This window comes from Grampus griseus (assembly GCF_964374135.1).
Source record: "Grampus griseus genome assembly, chromosome: 1".
NCBI lineage: Eukaryota > Metazoa > Chordata > Mammalia > Artiodactyla > Delphinidae > Grampus > Grampus griseus.
Window position 1 is genome coordinate 92653791 of NC_139017.1, and position 19287 is coordinate 92673077.

General features: G+C 36.4%; 1 pseudogene across 1 annotated transcript; it reads right to left on the reverse strand.

The window, feature by feature from the left end:
• Positions 1 to 2780: 2780 nt before the first annotated feature.
• Positions 2781 to 3952, reverse strand: LOC309829278 (hsc70-interacting protein-like; annotated as a pseudogene). The gene has a single exon. The product of its transcript is annotated as a hsc70-interacting protein-like (transcript).
• Positions 3953 to 19287: the final 15335 nt, after the last annotated feature.

Consider the following 19287-nt stretch of genomic DNA (forward strand, 5'->3'; position numbering starts at 1 on the left):
AATGAAATAGATCACTAAGGGATCTCTGTGCTCACTGAAGAAGTCTGGGCTTCCCTGGTGGCGCAGTGGTTGAGAGTCCGCCTGCCAATGCAGGCGACGCGGGTTTGTGCTGCTTTCTGGGAAGATCCCACATGCGCGGAACAGCTAGGCCCATGAGCCATGGCCACTGAGCCTGCGTGTCCGGAGCCTGTGCTCCGCAACGGGAGAGGCCACAACAGTGAGAGGCCCGCGTACCGCAAAAAAAAAAAAAAAAAAAAAAAAAGAAATAGTCTGCATATACTCTTGTGTACACAATCAACAATGATAAAAGAAAAACACAAATAACACAGAGTAGATTCCCTATCATGCAAAAATAACAAACATAATTTTACTTTATGTTCAATAAATGTATGTTGCACTGAAATAATTTTGCAAAATTTGTTTGTTTGTTTGTTTGTTTTTAGCCTCACCATGAGGCATGTGGGATTTCAGTTCCCAACCAGAGATCAAACCCATGCCCCCTGAAGTGGAAGCGCGGAGTATTAACCACTGGACTGCCAGGGAAGTCCCAGAAATTTTTTTTTTTAATTGAGGTATAGTTGATGTACAATATTATGTAAGTTTCAGGTGTACTACATAGTGATTCACAATTTTTAAAGGTTATACTTCATTTATAGTTATTATAAAATATTGGTTATAGTCCTATATTGTACAATAGATCCTTGTAGCTTATTTATTTTATATGTAGTATTTTGTATCTCTTAATCCCCTACCCCTATCTTGCCCCCCCTCCCATCCTTTTCCCCACTGGTAACCACTAATTTTTCTCTATATCTGTGAGTCTGATTCTTTTTTGTTATATTCATTAGTTTGTTTTCTTTCTTTCTTTTTTTTTGTTTGAAGACATACTTTGTATTAACTTAAAAGTCTAAAAAGCACAGGATACATTTTCAGACCAATTTTACTTTTACCTGTTTATGGTAATATGTGCAATGTTAGAAGGTACTTAGGTAATGTGTAAATCAAATGAAAAATCCAGAAGCAGCTGGTCCTGAATTACAGCACACACTGGAAATTTTGAGGAGAACACATATTAACAAAAAGAACACCAGCAAGCTCAAACTCATGTTTTAATGTTGAGTATTTTTAAAGGGTTTTAAAAAGCATACTCAATCAGCATACAGCTTTTTCTCACCTAACAGATGCATTTCTATTTGCTTGTGTACAGCAAAGCGTAAAAACTTGAATCAACTTACTTATGATTTCAGAAATGTATTCCATGGAATTTACTTCACTGCTCCTACCATTGATTCTTCAAATAAGCAAAGTACAGAGGCTCTCATCCCTTGAAATTGCTTTTAAACTAGCACTTTTTACATTGAAAGATAATAAGTAGAAACCTAACAATTCCTGGTACAGTGCCTGGACTTAGCCTCATTTAATATAAGGATTGTATGTACAACAGAAAATTTATCATTTTCTTTATCCTTGGAGGAGAGGGAAGGAATAAGGAGAGGTGGGGACATGGCTGCAGTATTTAAGAGCTGAATAGAACAATGCATCTTTCATAATGCTGACAACTCCACAATGAAGAAACACCATGAATCTCATCAATTTTTTTAGTTCATGCTGAATTAGGAATTTAGGTTCCCCTCTTTGTGTATCAATTAATTCAAACTTCTCCAAAAATTAATACTACAAGATAAACTCTAACTGCCGTAGGTATTTCCTAAGTAGGAGACCAAACACCAAAGTGAATCCCTTCTTCCAACATCTTTTGGTATGTTAAGATTTCACCAAAGAGAAAATCTAACACTTAAATATGAAATCTCTTGGCCAAGTAAGAAACTACATCTATTATGGGTATTACCCTACGTAGCCACTATTTGTATTACATATTAAATTAAACCCAGCATTAATTATGCTGTGAATGATGATAGCAGTATGATGCTAGTGAAAAAACATCATCTTTAGCCCAAGAAGAGTAAGAGGAAAGAAAATGTGAAAACAAGTAGAAAGCAGACAAAGAGTTGGGCATCTTCTGATCTGAAAAGAACATTTTAAACATAGAAATACAAGAAGAAAAGTATTTCCTTATTTCCCATATGTGGTAATATGAAGCATTTATTTTAGATATCAGATAAGAACAGAGCTAAGTAATCTGATTTTACTGCAGCAGTGTAAAAATCATCCCTTCACCACAGTGTAAGATTTAAATGCATCTGCACAAGGGTACACATTATATAAAATGCAGTAAGATTACTGCTGCCCTGCCAAGTACTTCCAGTCCCTACCCAGGTCCTACTGAAATACTGGTGGTCCCAATAGTTTCATGGAAGCAAATCATTAAAAAAAATAATAATAAAGCAATTAAAAAGATAAATCAAAATGCTTCAGTAACCATATATCCAGCTCAAACTTTATCTATTTAAATGTTACATTTGCCTCCCACTAATAAATCTTATCTCACTCAAACTTGAACAATAAATCTTCCATACTGAAGTATCTTCCTTGCCTAATTAATTCAAAGGAAAAAACCAAAATGATTAGTAAAGAAAAATGTAGGGATTAACACTCCCTTTTAATTTGTTTTAAATATTTTTAAGGTTTAAATTTTGTAATTTCTAGTAAGAAAACATTATCTGAATGAATACCCTAATGGAAAACCACTGTAAAATGTTTCAGCTGCATTTGGGGCAGAGGGGTAGAGATTATCTTCAAAGCACCCCAGCTTTCTTCATGAGAAGGTCAGAGGTACACTGGTTTGTCTTATTATGACATCCATGAGGTGATCTAAGTTGCTTTTCCTTCAGCAGGGGCTTTATTTGTCAGCAGGGCATTATGCTTGACTTCCAAATTTGGCCGACAATTTACTGATGAGATTCATAACTTTTGGATTGCTCTGATATTTTGACATATTTGCCAGGTTCTGAGCCACATCCTGGAAGGCCACCATAACTTCTGGATCCTGCATGCCTGCAAGAACCTCCGGATCACTAAGAATTTCATTGAGCCCAGGCATTCCTGCCATTCCAGGCATGCCCCCTCCCATTCTAGGCATTCCTCCAGGAAAATTACCAGGCATTCTGCCAGGAAAGCCGCCTGGAAAAGAGCCATACTGAGCTCCTGACTGTTGTCTGGCTTCTTCCTCCCTCTGGGCTCTCTCATGTTCTTCCCGAGCATTCTTGATCCTTTCTATTCTTTCTTTGATCTCTTGCTCTTCACGTTTTCGCTCATACTTTCTCTGATGTTCAGCAATTTTCTAGGCCCTTGGTTGAACTTCTTTCAGCATTGCACTAGCATCTTCATCATAATCCAGTTCACAGGCAAGGGCAAGATCATAGGCAGCTTCTTCCCAATGGCTCAAAAGTCTGTGTGCTTTCCCTCGCCACTTGTATGGCTGAGCAGAATCAGGATTTATTTCAATAGCTCTGTCACAGTCTCGGATGGCAGCATTTGGCTTCTGTAATTTGATGAAGACACTTGCTCTCTTGGCATACAGAATGGCCAAACGAGGATTTAGCTTGATGGCATCTGTGAACAATCAATGGCTTTCTGTAGTTCACCAACATTTAAGGCATCAATGGCAGCCACGTTTTTATCATTTGCCTGATCCATCATCTCCTCAGTTATCTCTACATTTTCATCTCCCATTTCTTCAGGGGCATCAGTGCCTGGTTCAAGCACACCTTCATTGTCAATTTCTAGATCACTTTCCTCACTTGATGGTTCGTCTGTCTTTATGTTTTCCTCCACTTTCTTACTATCTGTTTTTTCTTCCTTGGTATTTTCTTCCAATTTAGTTTTATGAGTAGCAGGTGGTATTTTACCCCCCATGCTCTCCACCCACTCCCTCAGGAAGTGCATTTCCTCGGTGTGCAGAACACTCGTGTCCTGCTTGCACATTTTCACGAAGGCTTGAAGCTTGCTCACTTTGCCGGTGACCATGGTCCGGAAGCAGCAGGAGACAGCAGGAGGCGGTGAGTGTGTGGACGCTGCGGCCCCATCCCAGGCCCAGGCGCTAGCTCAGCGTGACCACGTAAAGGGCAGTTTGTTTTCTTTTTTAGATTCCACATATAAGTGATATCATACTGAACTAATTCTGTAAAATTAGTTTTAAAAGATCCAAAACCAGACCTGGAAAAGTCTAGTCTAGAAGCTTCTGCTTTGATCTGTAGTTTTACTTCCTTATTAAACTTTCTTTTCTTCATGGCAGCTATGCATTACAGTGGTTATTCAGTAAATGTTCAAAGGAAGTAACAATTAGATCCTCCACTTATATATATTCTTATAGAAGACCACTTATCTTTTGACATCTCTCAACTTCCTGTCCAACTTTACATACCACTTGAATCCTTCACCTTCTAGACGTTTTGCTGCATCAGAGCAGGTAATTCCTGACCCTTAATAAACCACGTGAATTACTTTTTCTTTTTTATCTTTTGTTGCCAGACCCAGTGTTCATGCATTAGAAGAGCTAGCTAAGCAGATTGCCTTACACTGGGCTGAGATCCTGAGAACACTTAGAATCACATGGGGTGGGAAAGGGAACAGAACAAGATGCCCATCAAGAACAGAATTGCACTCAAGGGTAATTGCAAAGGGTCAGTAAAGAAGAATTCCTGTAATGGTCAAGCTGAAGAGATAATTGTAAGCCACAAACAAGAAACAAATGAGATGTAAAGAGCAGGATAGTTAATGGAGGACCATGTGAGGAAAATGTAAGACTGAATGAGGGAAGAAGTTTCATTAATTTGCTTTTAACAAATTGATATTGCTAGAGTTGAAATGGATGCTTCAAATTCGTCAAAGCTACTAGGTTAGTGTAGACTCTTCTAAAATACACAGTAAGTCCAGAAAATAAAAGACATTTATTTATTTATTTTTAATTTAGTTTCCTCATTTTCTTTTTTAAAATTTAATTTAATTTTTTATACAGCAGGTTATCTATTTTATACATATTAATGTATGTAAGTCAATCCCAATCTCTGAGTTCACCCCCACCCCCACTTTTCCCCCTTCCCATACTTTTGTTCTATACATCTGTGTCTCTATTTCTGCCTTGCAAACTGGTTCATCTGTACCATTTTTCTAGATTCCACATATATGTGTTAATACATGATGCTTGTTTTTCTCTTTCTGACTTACTTTACTCTGTATGACAGTCTCTAGGTCCATCCACATCTCTACAAAGGACCCAATTTCATTCCTCTTTATGGCTGAGTAATACTCCATTGTATATATGTGCCACATCTTCTTTATCCATTCATCTGTCTATGGACACTTAGGTTGCTTCCATGTCCTGGTTATTGTAAATAGTGCTGCAATGAACATTGGGGTGCATGTGTCTTTTTGAATTATGGTTTTGTCTGGGTATATGCCCAGTAGTGTGATTGCTGGGTCATATGGTAATTCTATTTGTAGTTTTTTAAGGAACCTCCATACTTTTCTCCATAGTGGCTGTATCAATTTACATTCCCACCAACAGTGCAAGAGGGTTCCCTTTTCTCCACAACCTTTCCAGCATTTATTGTTTGTAGAGTTTTTGATGATGGCCATTCTGACTTGTGTGAGGTGATACCTCATTGTAGTTTTGATTTGCATTTCTCTAATGATTAGTGATGTTGAACATCCTTTCATGTGTTTGTGGCCAATCTGTATATCTTCTTTGGAGACATGTCTGTTTAGGTCTTCTGCCCATTTTTGGATTGGGTTGTTTGTTTTTTTGATATTGAGCTGCTTGTAAATTTTGGAGATTAATCCTTTGTCAATTGCTTCATTTGCAGACACTTTCTCCCATTCTGACGGTTGTCTTTTCATCTTGTTTATGGTTTCCTTTGCTGTGCAAAAGCTTTTAAGTTTAATTAGGGTCCCATTTGTTTATTTTTTGTTTTTATTTCCATTAATCTAGGAGGTGGGTCAAAAAGGATCTTGTTGTGATTTATGTCAAAGAGTGTTCTTCCTATATTTCCCTCTAAGAGCTTTATAGTGTCCAGTCTTACATTTAGGTCTTTAATCCATTTTGAGTTTATTTTTGTGTATGGTGTTATGGAGTGTTCTAACTTCATTCTTTTACATGTAGCTGTCATGTATTCTTTTACATGTAGTTTTCCCAGGACCACTTATTGACGAGACTGTCTTTTCTCCATTGTATATCCTTGCCTCTTCTGTCATAGATTAGTTGACCATAGGTGCATGGGTTTATCTCTGGGCTTTCTATCCTGTTCCATTGATCTTTATTTCTGTTTTTGTGCCAGAACAAAATTGTCTTGATTACTGTAGCTTTCTAGTATAGTCTGAAGTTGGGGAGTCTGATTCCTCCAGCTCCGTTTTCTTTCTTAGAGTTACTCTGGCTATTCGGGGTCTTTTGTGTTTCCATATGAATTGTAAAATATTTTGTTCTAATTCTGTGAAGCATGCCATTGGTAATTTCATAGGAATTACATTGAATCTGTAGATTGCTTGGGGTAGTATAGACATTTTCACAATGTTGACTCTTCTAATCCAAGAACATGGTATATCTCTCCATCTGTTTTTGTCATCTTTGATTTCTTTCATCAGTGTCTTACAGTTTTCTGAGTACAGGTCTTTTATCTCCTTAGGTAGGTTTATTCCTAGGTATTTTATTCTTTCTGCTGCAATGGTGAATGGGATTATTTCCTTAAATTCTTTTTCTGATCTTTCATTGTTAGTGTATAGGAATGCAAGAGATATATGTGCATTAATTTTGTATCCTAAAATTTTACCAAATTCATTGATTAGCTCTAGCAGCTTTCTGGTAGCACTTTTAGGATTATCTATGTACAGTGTCATGTTATCTGTAAACAGTGACAGTTTTAGTTCTTCTTTTCCAATTTGTATTCCTTTTATTTCCTTGTCTTCTCTGATTGCCATGGCTAGGACTTCCAAAACTATGTTGAATAATAGTGGTGAGAGTCGACATCCTTGTCTTGTTCCTGATCTTAGAGGAAATGCTTTCAGTTTTTTACCATTGAGAATGATGTTTGCTATGGGTTTGTTGTATATGGCCTTTGTTTTGTTAAGGTAGTTTCCCTCTATGCCCACATTCTGGAGAGTTTTTATCATAAATGGGTGTTGAATTTTGTCAAAAGCTTTTTCTGCATCTACTGAGATGATCATATGGCTTTTATTCTTCAATTTGTTAATATGGTATATCACATTGATTGATTTGCGTATATTGAAGAATCTTTGCATCCCTGGAATAAATCCCACTTGAGCATGGTGTATGATCCTTTTAATGTGCTGTTGGATTCTGTTTGCTAGTATTTTATTGAGGATTTTTGAATCTATATTCATCAGTGATGTTTGTCTGTAATTTTTTTTTCTGTAGTGTCTTTGTCTGGTTTTGGTATCAGGGTGATGGTGGCCTCACAGAATGAGTATGGGAGTGTTCCTTCCTCTGAAATTTTTTGCAAGAGTTTGAGAAGGATGGTTGTTAGCTCATCTCTAAATGTTTGATAGAATTCACCTGTGAAGACATCTGGTCCTGGACTTTTGTTCATTGGAAAAATTTTAATCACAGTTTCAATTTCATTACTTGTGATTGATCTGTTCACATTTTCTGTTTCTTTCTGGTTCAGTCTTGGAAGGTTATACCTGTCTAAGAAATTGTCCATTTCTTCCAGGTTGTACATTTTATTGGCATAGAATTGCTTGTACTAGCCTCTTATGGTGCTTTGTATTTCTGCAGTGCCCGTTGTAACTTCTCCTTTTTCATTTCTAATTTTATTGATTTGAGCCCTCTCCCCCTTTTTCTTGATGAGTCTGGATAAAGGTTTATCAATTTTGTTTATCTTCTCAAAGAACCAGCTTTTAGTTTTGTTGATCTTTGCTATTGTTTTCTTTGTTTCTATTTCATTTATTTCTGCTGTGATCTTTATGGTTTCTTTCCTTCTACTAACTTTGGGTTTTGTTTGTTCTTCTTTCTATAATTACTTTAGGTGTAAGGTTAGATTGTTTACTTGAGATTTTTCTTGTTTCTTGAGGTAGGATTATATTGCTATAAACTTCCCTCTTAGAACTGCTTTTGCTGCATCCCATAGGTTTTGGATCATCGTGTTTTTGTTGTCATTTGTCTCTAGGTATTTTCTTATTTCCTCTTTGATTTCTTCAGTTATCTCTTGGTAATTTAGTGACATATTATTTAGCCTCCATGTGTTTGCTTGTTTTGCGTTTTTTTCCCCTGTAATTGATTTCTAATCTCATAGCTTTGTGGTCGGAAAAGATGCTTGATATGATTTCAAGTTTCTTAAATTTACCAAGGCTTGATTTGTGACCCAAGATGTGATCTATCCTGGAGAATGTTCCATATGCACTTGGGAAGTTTAATCTGCTGGTTTTGGATGGAATGTCCTATAAATATCAATTAAATCTCTCTGGTCTGTTGTGTCATTTAAAGCTTGTGTTTCCTTACTAATTTTCTGTCTGGATGATCTGTCCATTGGTGTAAGTGAGGTGTTAAAGTCCCCCATTATTATTGTGGTACTGTTGGTTTCCTCTTTTATAGCTGTTAGCATTTGCCTTATGTATTGAGCTGATCTTATATATTTATAATTGTTATATCTTCTTGGATTGATCCCTTGATCATTACGCAGTGTCCTTCCTTATCTCTTGTAACATTCTTTATTTTAAAGTCTATTTTATCTGATATGAGTATTGCTGCTCCAGCTTTCTTTTGATTTCCATTTGCATGGAATATCTTTTTCCATCCTCTCACTTTCAGTCAGTGTGTGTCCCTAGGTCTGAAGTGGGTCTCTTTTAGACAGCATATATATAGGTCTTTATTTTGTATCCATTCAATGAGCCTATGTCCTTTGGTTGGAGCATTTAATACATTTATTTTGAAGATAATTATCTATATGTATATTCTTATTACCATTTTCTTAATTGTTTTGGGTTTGATTTTGTAGGTCCTTTTCTCCTCTTGTGTTTTCCACTTAGAGAAGTTCTGTTAGCATTTTTTGTTGAGCTGGTTTGGTGTGTTAAATTCTCTTAGCTTTTGCTTGTCTGTAAAGCTTTTGATTTCTCTGCCAAATCTGAATGAGATCTTTGCAGGGTAGAGTAATTTTGCTTGTAGGTTCTTCCCTTTCATTAGCTTAAATATATCATGCCATTCACCTCTGGCTTATAGAGTTTCTGCTGAGAAATCAGCTGTTAACCTTACGGGAGTTCCCTTGTATGTTATTTGTCATTTTTCCCTTGTGGCTTTTAATAATTTTTCTTTGTCTTTAATTTTTGTCAATTTGATTACTATGTGTCTTGGCATATTTCTCCTTGGGTTTATCCTACCTGGGACTCTCTGCACTTCCTGGACTTGGCTGGCTATTTCCTTTCCCATGTTAAGGAAGTTTTCAACTATAATCTCTTCAAATATTTTCTCAGGTCCTTTCTCTCTCTCTTCTCCTTCTGGGACCCCTATAATGCGAATGTTGGTGAATTTAATGTTGTCCCAGAGGTCTCTTAGTCTGTCTTCATTTCTTTTCATTCTTTTTTCTTTATCCTGTTCTGCGGCAGTGAATTCCACTATTCTGTCTTCCAGGTCACTTATCTGTTCTTCTGCCTCAGTTATTCTGCTATTGATTCCTTCTAGTGTATTTTTCATTTCAGTTATTGTATTGTTCATCTCTGTTTGTTTGTTCTTTAATTCTTCTAGGTCTTTGTTAAACATTTCTTGCATCTTCTCAATCTTTGCCTCCATTCTTTTTCCGAGGTCCTGGATCATCTTCACTATCATTATTCTGAATTCTTTTTCTGGAAGTTTGCCTATCTCCACTTCATTTAGTTGTTTTCCTGGGGTTTTATCTTGTTCTTTCATCTGGTACATAGTCCTCTGCCTTTTTATTTTGTCTATTTTTCTGTGAATGTGGTTTTTGTTCCAGAGGCTGCAGGATTGTAGTTCTTCTTGCTTCTGCAGTCTGCCTTCTGGTGGATGAGGCTATCTAAGAAGCTTGTGCAAGCTTCCTGATAGGAGGGACTGATGGTGGGTAGAGCTGGGTGTTTCCCTGTTGGGCAGAGCTCAGTAAAACTTTAATCCACTTGTCTGCTGATGGGTGAGGCTGAGTTCCCTCCTTGTTGGTTGTTTGGCCTGAAGGGACCCATCACTGGAGGTTACAGGCTCTTTGGTGGGGCTAGTGGTGGACTCCGGGAAGGCTCATACCAAGGAGTACTTCCCAGAACCCCTGCTCCCAGTGTCCTGTCCCCACAGTGAGCAGCAGCCACCCCCCACCTCTGCAGAAGACCCACCAACACTCGCAGGTAGGTCTGGTTTAGTCTGCTACAGGGTCACTGCTCCTTCCCCTGGGTCCTGAGGTGCACACTACTTTGTGTGTGCCCTCCAAGAGTGACTGTTTCCCCAGTCCTGTCGAAGACCTGCAATCAAATCCTGCTAGCCTTCAAAGTCTGATTCTCCAGGAATTCCTCCTCCCATTGCCAGAACCCCAGGTTGGGAAGCCTGATGTTGGGCTCATAAACTTCACTCCAGTGGGTGGACTTCTGTGGTATAATCATTCTCCAGTTTGTGAGTCACCTACCCAGCACTTATGTGATTTGATTTTATTGTGATTGTGCCCCTCCTACCGTCTCACTGTGGCTTCTCCTTTGTCTTTGGATGTGGGATATCTTTTTTGGTGAGTTCCAGTGTCTTCCCATTGATGATTGTTCAGCAGTTAGTCGTGATTCCAGTGCTCTCACAAGAGGGAGTGAGTGCATGTCCTTCTACTCTGCCATCTTGGACCCATCTCCCAAGAGGCACTTATTAAAAGCAAAAAATTATTCAATATCCTTTATGTGCCATGTTTTGAATATGTGTATACGAATGAACAAAATGGAGCCCTTAAAAAGTTTACACTCTAGCCATACAACAAAAAATAATTATATAAATGCAGGGCACAATGAAATCACACAGCAGGGATAATTAAACATATGCTGGGAGTTTAATCAATGTGGATTTACCTAGGGAAGTGATATTTAGGATGAAATCTAACTATCCTCTTTAGCCCAACTAAGTCCCCATAGCTACTTGACAATATTTATATTAATCTCTAATTAGATGTTTGTTGCATTTCCTGTAGCAATCAATCAAAAATGTTTCTCGGGCTTCCCCGGTGGCACAGTGGTTGAGAGTCCACCTGCTGATGCAGGGGACACAGGATCGTGCCCCGGTCTGGGAAGATCCCACATGTCATGGAGTGGCTGGGCCCGTGAGCCATGGCCGCAGAGCCTGTGCGTCCGGAGCCTGTGCTCCGCAACGGGAGAGTCCACAACAGTGAGAGGCCCACTTATCACAAAAAAAAAAAAAAAAAATTTCTCACTCACCCTAAGGGGGTTTCCATCTTTCTCCACACTCTCTATTCTTGTGAATATCTCTTCCACAACTGTTATGGGTGAAGGATCCTCCAGCATAGAGACCTCCTAGGTGTTCTTTTTAATTTGATCATAACACTTGGCTACCTTCATCTGTTTCTCCTTGTAGCCCCCAGCTTCAAAAGGATTTGACCTCTTTTTTAATCCAAGGTGAAACTTTCTACATAAGTCTCATTCTTTCCTACATTAATCAGGACCTGGTTCTAGTAATTGTTTGCTCCTTCTCTTTCTCCATCAATTACAATCTTTCCCTTCATTGACTACTTCCCCTGTACCATCTAGGTCATTTCTGTTAAATCTGATAAATTTTCAATCTCCTTTCTTTCATGAACTGACTTTTGAGCAAAGTAATCCAATTCACTGGTTGTTTGTTCCTATCAACCTATTCAATAAATGGCTTGATGTCTGGCATCTGCTTCTGTCCATATATTGGATCCTCTCCAGAAGACTACCAATGACCTAATTACTGATTACCAATACCCATCCAGATATCTGTTCTCAGGCTTAGTCCTTGACCTCCAAGTAGCATCTGTTCTTCTGAGTTATCTCCCTTAAAAACTCATTTCCTACTGACTTGCATGCTCCTAGTTTTGTTTTGTTTTTTCCTATCTCTCTGTCTTCTCAATTTTTGTCTATTTCACTGGCTCAGAAGACCTTTACGCTAGAAGCAACCTGTAATTAATTGCATGGCTCAGTCAGCTTGAGGATTAACCTGAGCATATTTATTTATTTGATAAATACTTTTTATATAGTGCTTAACATGCACAAGGCCATACTGCAAACACTAATACATTTAATCCTCACAATAACCCTTTGAGGATTAAAAAATAGACAGGCTGAGGCACAGAAGGTTTAAGTAGTGTTTAAACTGGCATTCTCGCCTGGAGTCTATGATCTTAAAAATAATGCTCTCTTTGGCATTACTGCACATTAACACAAACATGCCCTTGCTGGGAAGTTTCCACAACCAAATATATTCTGCTATGTCCCAAACCATCTCTAGGAATCTATGTCTTCCCACATGCACCTGCTCTAAAGAAGCTCTTAACCATGGACCACCAAGGAGTCAGTGCATACAATTCAGGGAGTCCGTGAATTTGCATGATAAGAAAGGGCATCTAACTAACTTCAAACATAAGTTTAGTATTTCCATAAAATATTACTGTAGTTACAAAGCATAGTGGTATTAGCAGTACTGTGACTTTGGCACCACTGGAAAACATAGACAGTTTATATCACATTAAAGTTTTTCAGGTCTCCTTAAATGTTGTTTAGAGTCATCATTGTATTTGAATTATGGCAGTTATCACACCCCACTAAATTGAGTATATTAATATATTATCTAATATATTAATAAGTACAATTCATATTAATATATCACATTTTAAATTATTTTTAAAAAAATATTTTGATAGCTCTATTTCAAACTAATTGTTACCTATATTAATTCATAAATTATTTTATGTATGTAAAGCCATTATTCTGAGAAGGGGTCCACAGTCAGGGCTCCAAGGCACAAAATAACTTGGAAACCTCTGTTCCAACCCTCTCTATGCTTACATCTTCTCTGTCCTTTCTACCCTGCAGAATTGCACCTATAATGATGCAACTCAAATACATATCTAGAATTCTGCCCTTTCCTAAACCTAGAATCTTATTTTCAATATTCTGCCAGACTTTGCATGATGATGCTACCAACAATCTCAAATAAGAGAATCCTCCATCTACCCTCACTAATTTTCTTCTCTTTGTAGTGCCCACATCTCTAAAATTTCCATACTTCCTGCTGTTTAGACTAAAAACCTTGCAAGTACTCTTGATTCTTTACTGTTCATTTTTAGTTTCAATTAAGTATTTTTGTTGTTTTTTCTTCCATTTTCTCCCCAGCATTTGATGTGTTTGTCCACTTGATTTCATTCCAGGTATTGCTACCCTCATTTTGTCTCACTTGGACAAGCACAGTAGTCTCTCCCTGCTTTCTATTTTCCCCTCCAATTCTGGTTCACACCAGTTCCACGATTGCACATAGAGTTTCACAGAAATAAATGTCTACACATCTCTTTATAGACATATATTTTTTCTTTTAAAAAATTACAAGGTACAACTTAAAGATACATTCATGTGTTAAAAAGAAATAAAATTCTGTACAATCCTACCTTCCAATGTTTTTTAATCAAGTCTTTTTAAAGGAATTAATATGTATGTTTTATATATATAATATTCATAGTTGCCTACAAACTTTAGTAAACACACTATATCTTTGAGTGATTTCTTGGGTCATTAAGTTAGTGTTTAATTACAATAGAATATACAATAATGTATAATCATTACTCTCTTTTTTTTCATTTAGATTGTTTCCAGTTAGTGCCGTCAGAAATAATCATGTTGTGCACATTATTTAAAATTGTCTTCCCATGGTCCCCACCTGTGGATATCCAGCAATTTTTGAAATCCAGCTCAAATGTCACTATCTGTCTTCTCTTGACCCCTTCCACATACCCCAACCATATATTAAACTTTTTAAGAATATGTCATACCTTATTTGGTTTTGTCTCTCCATGAATAGTGGGAGGCACAAGGAACATTAAGTTTCTGGAGCAAAGGTTAGAAATCTGTCAGGGTCCACTGAGCATCTTATTTTCCAAATTCACACACACAGTAAATGTGGTTAGTAAGAAATGCCTGAGAGGACTTCCCTGGTGGCACAGTGGTTAAGAATCTTCCTGCCAATGCAGGGGCCACAGATTCGATCCCTGGTCCGGGAAGATCCCACATGCCTTGGAGCAGCTAAGCCTGTGCACCACAACTACTGAGCCTGCGGTCTAGAGCCTGCGAGCCACAACTACTGAGCCCACATACCACAACTACTGAAACCCACGTGCCTAGAGCTGGTGCTTTGCAACAATAGAAGCCACCACAATGGGAAGTCCACGCACTGCAACGAAGATTAGCCCCCCTCACCACAACTAGAGAAAGCCTGCACACAGCAACAAAGACTCAACACAGGCAAAAATGAATTAATTAATCAAAAAAAAAAAAAAAAGAAATACCTGAGAGAAAGTTAAAAGGCAAAGCTAGTGTTCTCAGTTGAAATAATTACATGATAAACTCAAAGTTAATGTACTTATGATGCCATAGAAGAAAAAATAAGCTTCAAAGTAACCTCAACATACTGAAATAACAAGTTTAAACAAGAAAAAGATAAAATATGCGTTTGTGCTGTCATCCAAGATGTCTGATATTGTAACACACACACACACTCACAGGTGCACAAATCAATGAACGATTTCACATAAACAGGAAGTTTCTTGAAAAGGTATTTATCCAGTAGTAATTCTTTTCCTTCTAAACAATAAAGAACATTAAATTCCTCCTTAAAGCTTCAGAAAGAGAGAGAGAGAGAGAGACAAATGCTGGGGAGATGTAAAAACAAGAGATGTTCAGGAAGAACAGAGAACAATAATGTCAGCTTTTGCAGAGAGTGCAAATGAGAAGTAAGAGTATCTCTTCTGTTTTTTTATATTTCCTACATCACTATACAAGTTACAGGTTCACAGATCAGAGAATTTATAAATAAATCTGGAAAAGACTTTTGTTGAAATACCTTTCAATTGCATTAAAAAAAAACAACAACCAAGAATTATACTTAACTGTTCAATTGTATAGTTTATTTCATAATTCATTTTTAATCATTTTCTTTCTAGAGAAATCTAAAACAAAGAATCCTTTTAGATGTTTTTATAGATAGGAGCATTAGAAACCACTTAACGCTCTGGTATTCAGTGTAGGTGGAAGAGATAAGCAATACCAAATGCTGCTTTATTTAGGTTTATTCCTGTTTGGGTGTATTACACATTTACAGATGTATTAGGAAATATATTCCACTATGTATTTAATGCTAATTTCTGCTGACACTACTCTGCATAAATATGGATGAGAGTAATGCCACTAAAATATATCTTGATATCTTCACTCCCTATAATAAATGATCACATTTAATTTTTAAAACTTCTAAAATTATTTCATTATAATTTAATAAAACATTACTGGATTGAAAAGAGATAAATAGTTGAATGTGGCCAAATATTTTCTTGAAAGTGCCAAAGCCTGAATGAGAAAAGCTCAACTTCAAAGTCAATTAGTAGATGCTAGATTAAAGAAGGAATGTAGGCTCAGATTAAAATCTTTGAGATGGAATAAAAGGTTCTGAGGAGGGAGAATTCAGAAGTATGAAGTATGTGGTGTGTAAGGCTAATGGGGGAAGGGAAAAATGATAGCAGTGCATTGCAGGTGGAGTGTAATTGAGACAAAACATCAGAGAGAAATGCTCAGCAAGTACACTTCCTAAAAGACACTCATGGCTTTACTAAAAATCTGGTAAAACGTTTAGCTTGGACCAACTACGACAGATTTCATTGTACAGGTTCTAGTATGTGTCTTGGTTTTTTGGTGATTTGTTGCTGTTTGTTTTGGGGTTTTTTTGGTCATAGCATTGCTGTGCCAACAGATTGGCTTCTTTTAACAGTGTATACCAATATACTTCGCTGAGTCACACTGATTACTATTTGTATCCAGGTTGTATTAATTTTAATTATTCTCGATCTTTCAGTAAAGACAGTTATTATACAAGCAGTGTAGAATTTTCTATGCTAAATAAACTTACATATAAAGCAGGACTTCCCTTGGGCCTATGAAGTGCAAGAGAAACAAAAAATCATAGTCACTAGGTGTACTTAGTGGAGACACAGAGCCTATCAGTCACATCACTTCCTCCCTCTTATACCTTCAATCTCAGGAGGCTCCTGCCCATGCCACCTTCCTGATGAAGGTGAGGGGGAGAACAGCTGTTAACATTTCTTGAGAACCCCAGAGGACCATCTTCATTTTTTTCTCCATATGAAATGATGCTTTCCTACAAGGTTTAGCTGGCTGAGAATGATTTTTTAAACGATTGCTATAGTCAATAAACTACACTAACAACCAGTAAGTACATGAAGGCTGAATTCTAATATTGGTAGATAATCAGTTTATTTATAAATCTAATTTATAAGATTTGGATGAATTTCTGAGCATATATTAATCTGTTTCATTGATGTTAAAATCTGTTTCATCAAATCTGTTAAAAATTATATTAAAAAATTCTTAGAATTCTTACCATGAGAAATGTCAGCATGTGTCACCTATTTTGTGTTTATCTAACACAAAGTCTAGTATCTCTAAAATAATTTTGTTTGCTTTGAATCTGTTACAGGGACAGACTTGGACAAAATCTGCTTCAATAAAACTTGCATTTAAACCTTGATAAACAACACACTGATTTCTCAAGAGTTTGGTATTGGAGAAGAAGCAATTGCTAATTGTATGTATAATGAAATAAGATAACAAATGAAAAAATTAATGTTTTAACAATATCTATTCAGAATTCCCAGAGTAGCAAACATCATACTGGGCACAACTAGTTAGAGCTGATTACCTTTAGTTTATTCTTCATGGGTCCTTTTGTTTAAAAATAATGTATAAATATATAAACTGTAGAAGGAAAAGGAGACATAGTGAGACAAATATCACCAGTTTCTGATTAGATGCAATGTCTCCTTGACCTGAGGAATACAGACAGGAAAGAACTCATGTAGAGAAGGTGAAAAGGGAAAATTGAGATCATGAAAGAAAAACTTTCAATTCACTATTTTGCTTGGATCTAGACCTAAAGAACCTTCATGCTGAAATCCTTCAGTGGAGGAAAGTATTGCTTTTGCTATATCTTTTCTAGTGATATAAATTCAAAAATTTCTGAACTGCCAATTCAATTCTCCCCAATTCAAACTAACATTAGGAACCAGAAGAACATGACAATAGATATTATAGCATTTTGTTATTCTTATGAATGATTTTCCAAAGACCTGATTCTTCAATTCACTAAGCAAAACCAATGATTCCAGTCTGATTCTCTGTTTAGTCTACAGATCATCTTCAGGGCAAGCATTTCAAGAACATATGTCAATTATTAGCTGAAAATCTATTATATGCCAGAGAGTTTAGAAACTTTAAAAATATGTTCAAACTTATCTCTAGTTACTGTAACTAATATAACAATAACACAAAAAGAAAAAAATTTTACTCTAATTCTTCCAAAAATAAAATTAATGGTTAAAAATCACCCATTTTCTACTTTCTGTATTTGCTATTTTCCTTTCAAAGAATCATATAAAATAGGCTCAACTATGCCATCATCATCTTGACACACGTGGCCTTCAGTATAATTACCACAGTGAATTTGTGCCAAAACTAGACTTCTCCGATACTATAATATTTGAGGTGGAGCACAGAGGATTTGTCCACATTGGTGGCAAGTTCATCACCCTAAATATGTAGCCAGATCATTTCTTGGTCTTCACCAGCATTCTGGCCAAAGTGGCAATGTGAGGGAAGTTGTTACCAGGTGCTTTCCACTTTCTCCCCTCTCAGGTAATGTTTATGAGAACCGATCTGTTCTCATCCCTCCTTTCAAGCCACATGAGTACAAATTCTCTACAATGGCCTCTTGATTTCAAAGCTATCTCTATCCCTCAGTGATCTATCCAGGTCCACATTTTCTAATGTAACTATATTACAAAAACCATTGATTCCCACACCACAGAACACCCATTTTTGCTTTTTATATATAACCGGTTTATTTAAATAAATGTAGATTTCACTTTCTAATATGGATCTTAATACAGTTCCTTTAACCTTCTAATATGAACTTTGTTCTTTACCTGTCTCCTTATCATTAATGGACAATCATGGATATTATCAATGGTATTTTAATTGTTAATAATAATTTAGATTTGTTATACTTGGGCTATCAAAAAGTATAGCTGACATTAATAACTTAATAGCTAACTTATTTTGAGCATTTACTGTATTTCAGGTCATAGTAGTAGTAAATGTTATAGTATAGTAACATATAGTATAGTATAGTATAGTAACGTATAGTAAATGTTATAGTAACATATAACATATATATATATATATATAACATATAACATAATGTTATAGTAACATATAGTAAATGTTATAGTAACATATAGTAAATGTTATAAACCGATACCATGTGGCTCCAGAGTCTTTGCTTGAATTCTACCAAGTTTGAAAATCACTCATTATAAACTCTGTTATAGTTCCAAGTTCTCATCCTGCTATTGTAAATGATGAGGTACTTCAAGAATCTCACAATTTAGTCTCTCCCCTGAAATCAGCTCTTCATGATGCTCCACTTCCAGTAATGAAAACATCATTCATTCATCCACTCAGCCAAGGGAAGCAAAATGTGTTTCAGTTCAACACTGTCTGTGTTCAGCCTAAACCAGTCACTGACTTCACGGTCATCTTTAACTTCTTCTTCCATCCTCCCACATGCAAGTTTTATCAGTTCTTTGTAAGTCATGAAAGTCAAAAATTTATCAGATGGCTATAATCTAACAATGGAAAATGACAAGTGTTGACAAGGATATGGAGAAATGGAACGCTCTTGGATTGTTGGTCAGTATGTAACATGGTGCAGTGCCTTTAGAAAAAAAATTGACAGTTTCTCAGAAAGTTAAATGTAGTTTCCCTATGACCCAGGACCTCTAATCCTAGGTATATAGACAAGATAATTGAAACATATGTCCAAACAAAAACTTATACATGGGTATTCATAGGAGCATTATTTATAATATTCAAAAAGTGGGAAAAACCCCATTACTTTTGCTAAGTAATCCAATATAATTTGAACTAAATATCACTACCTATGTACTAAGTTAGCTTTTAAAAATAGTTTTATTAATTATTTCTATTTAGTCTATTGACTTATAATAACCATTAATGTAAAAAGCAGCCATTAAAAATGTACAGGTTAAAATTTCAGCAACTTCATAGTAAAGTCAACATATTATAATATGTATT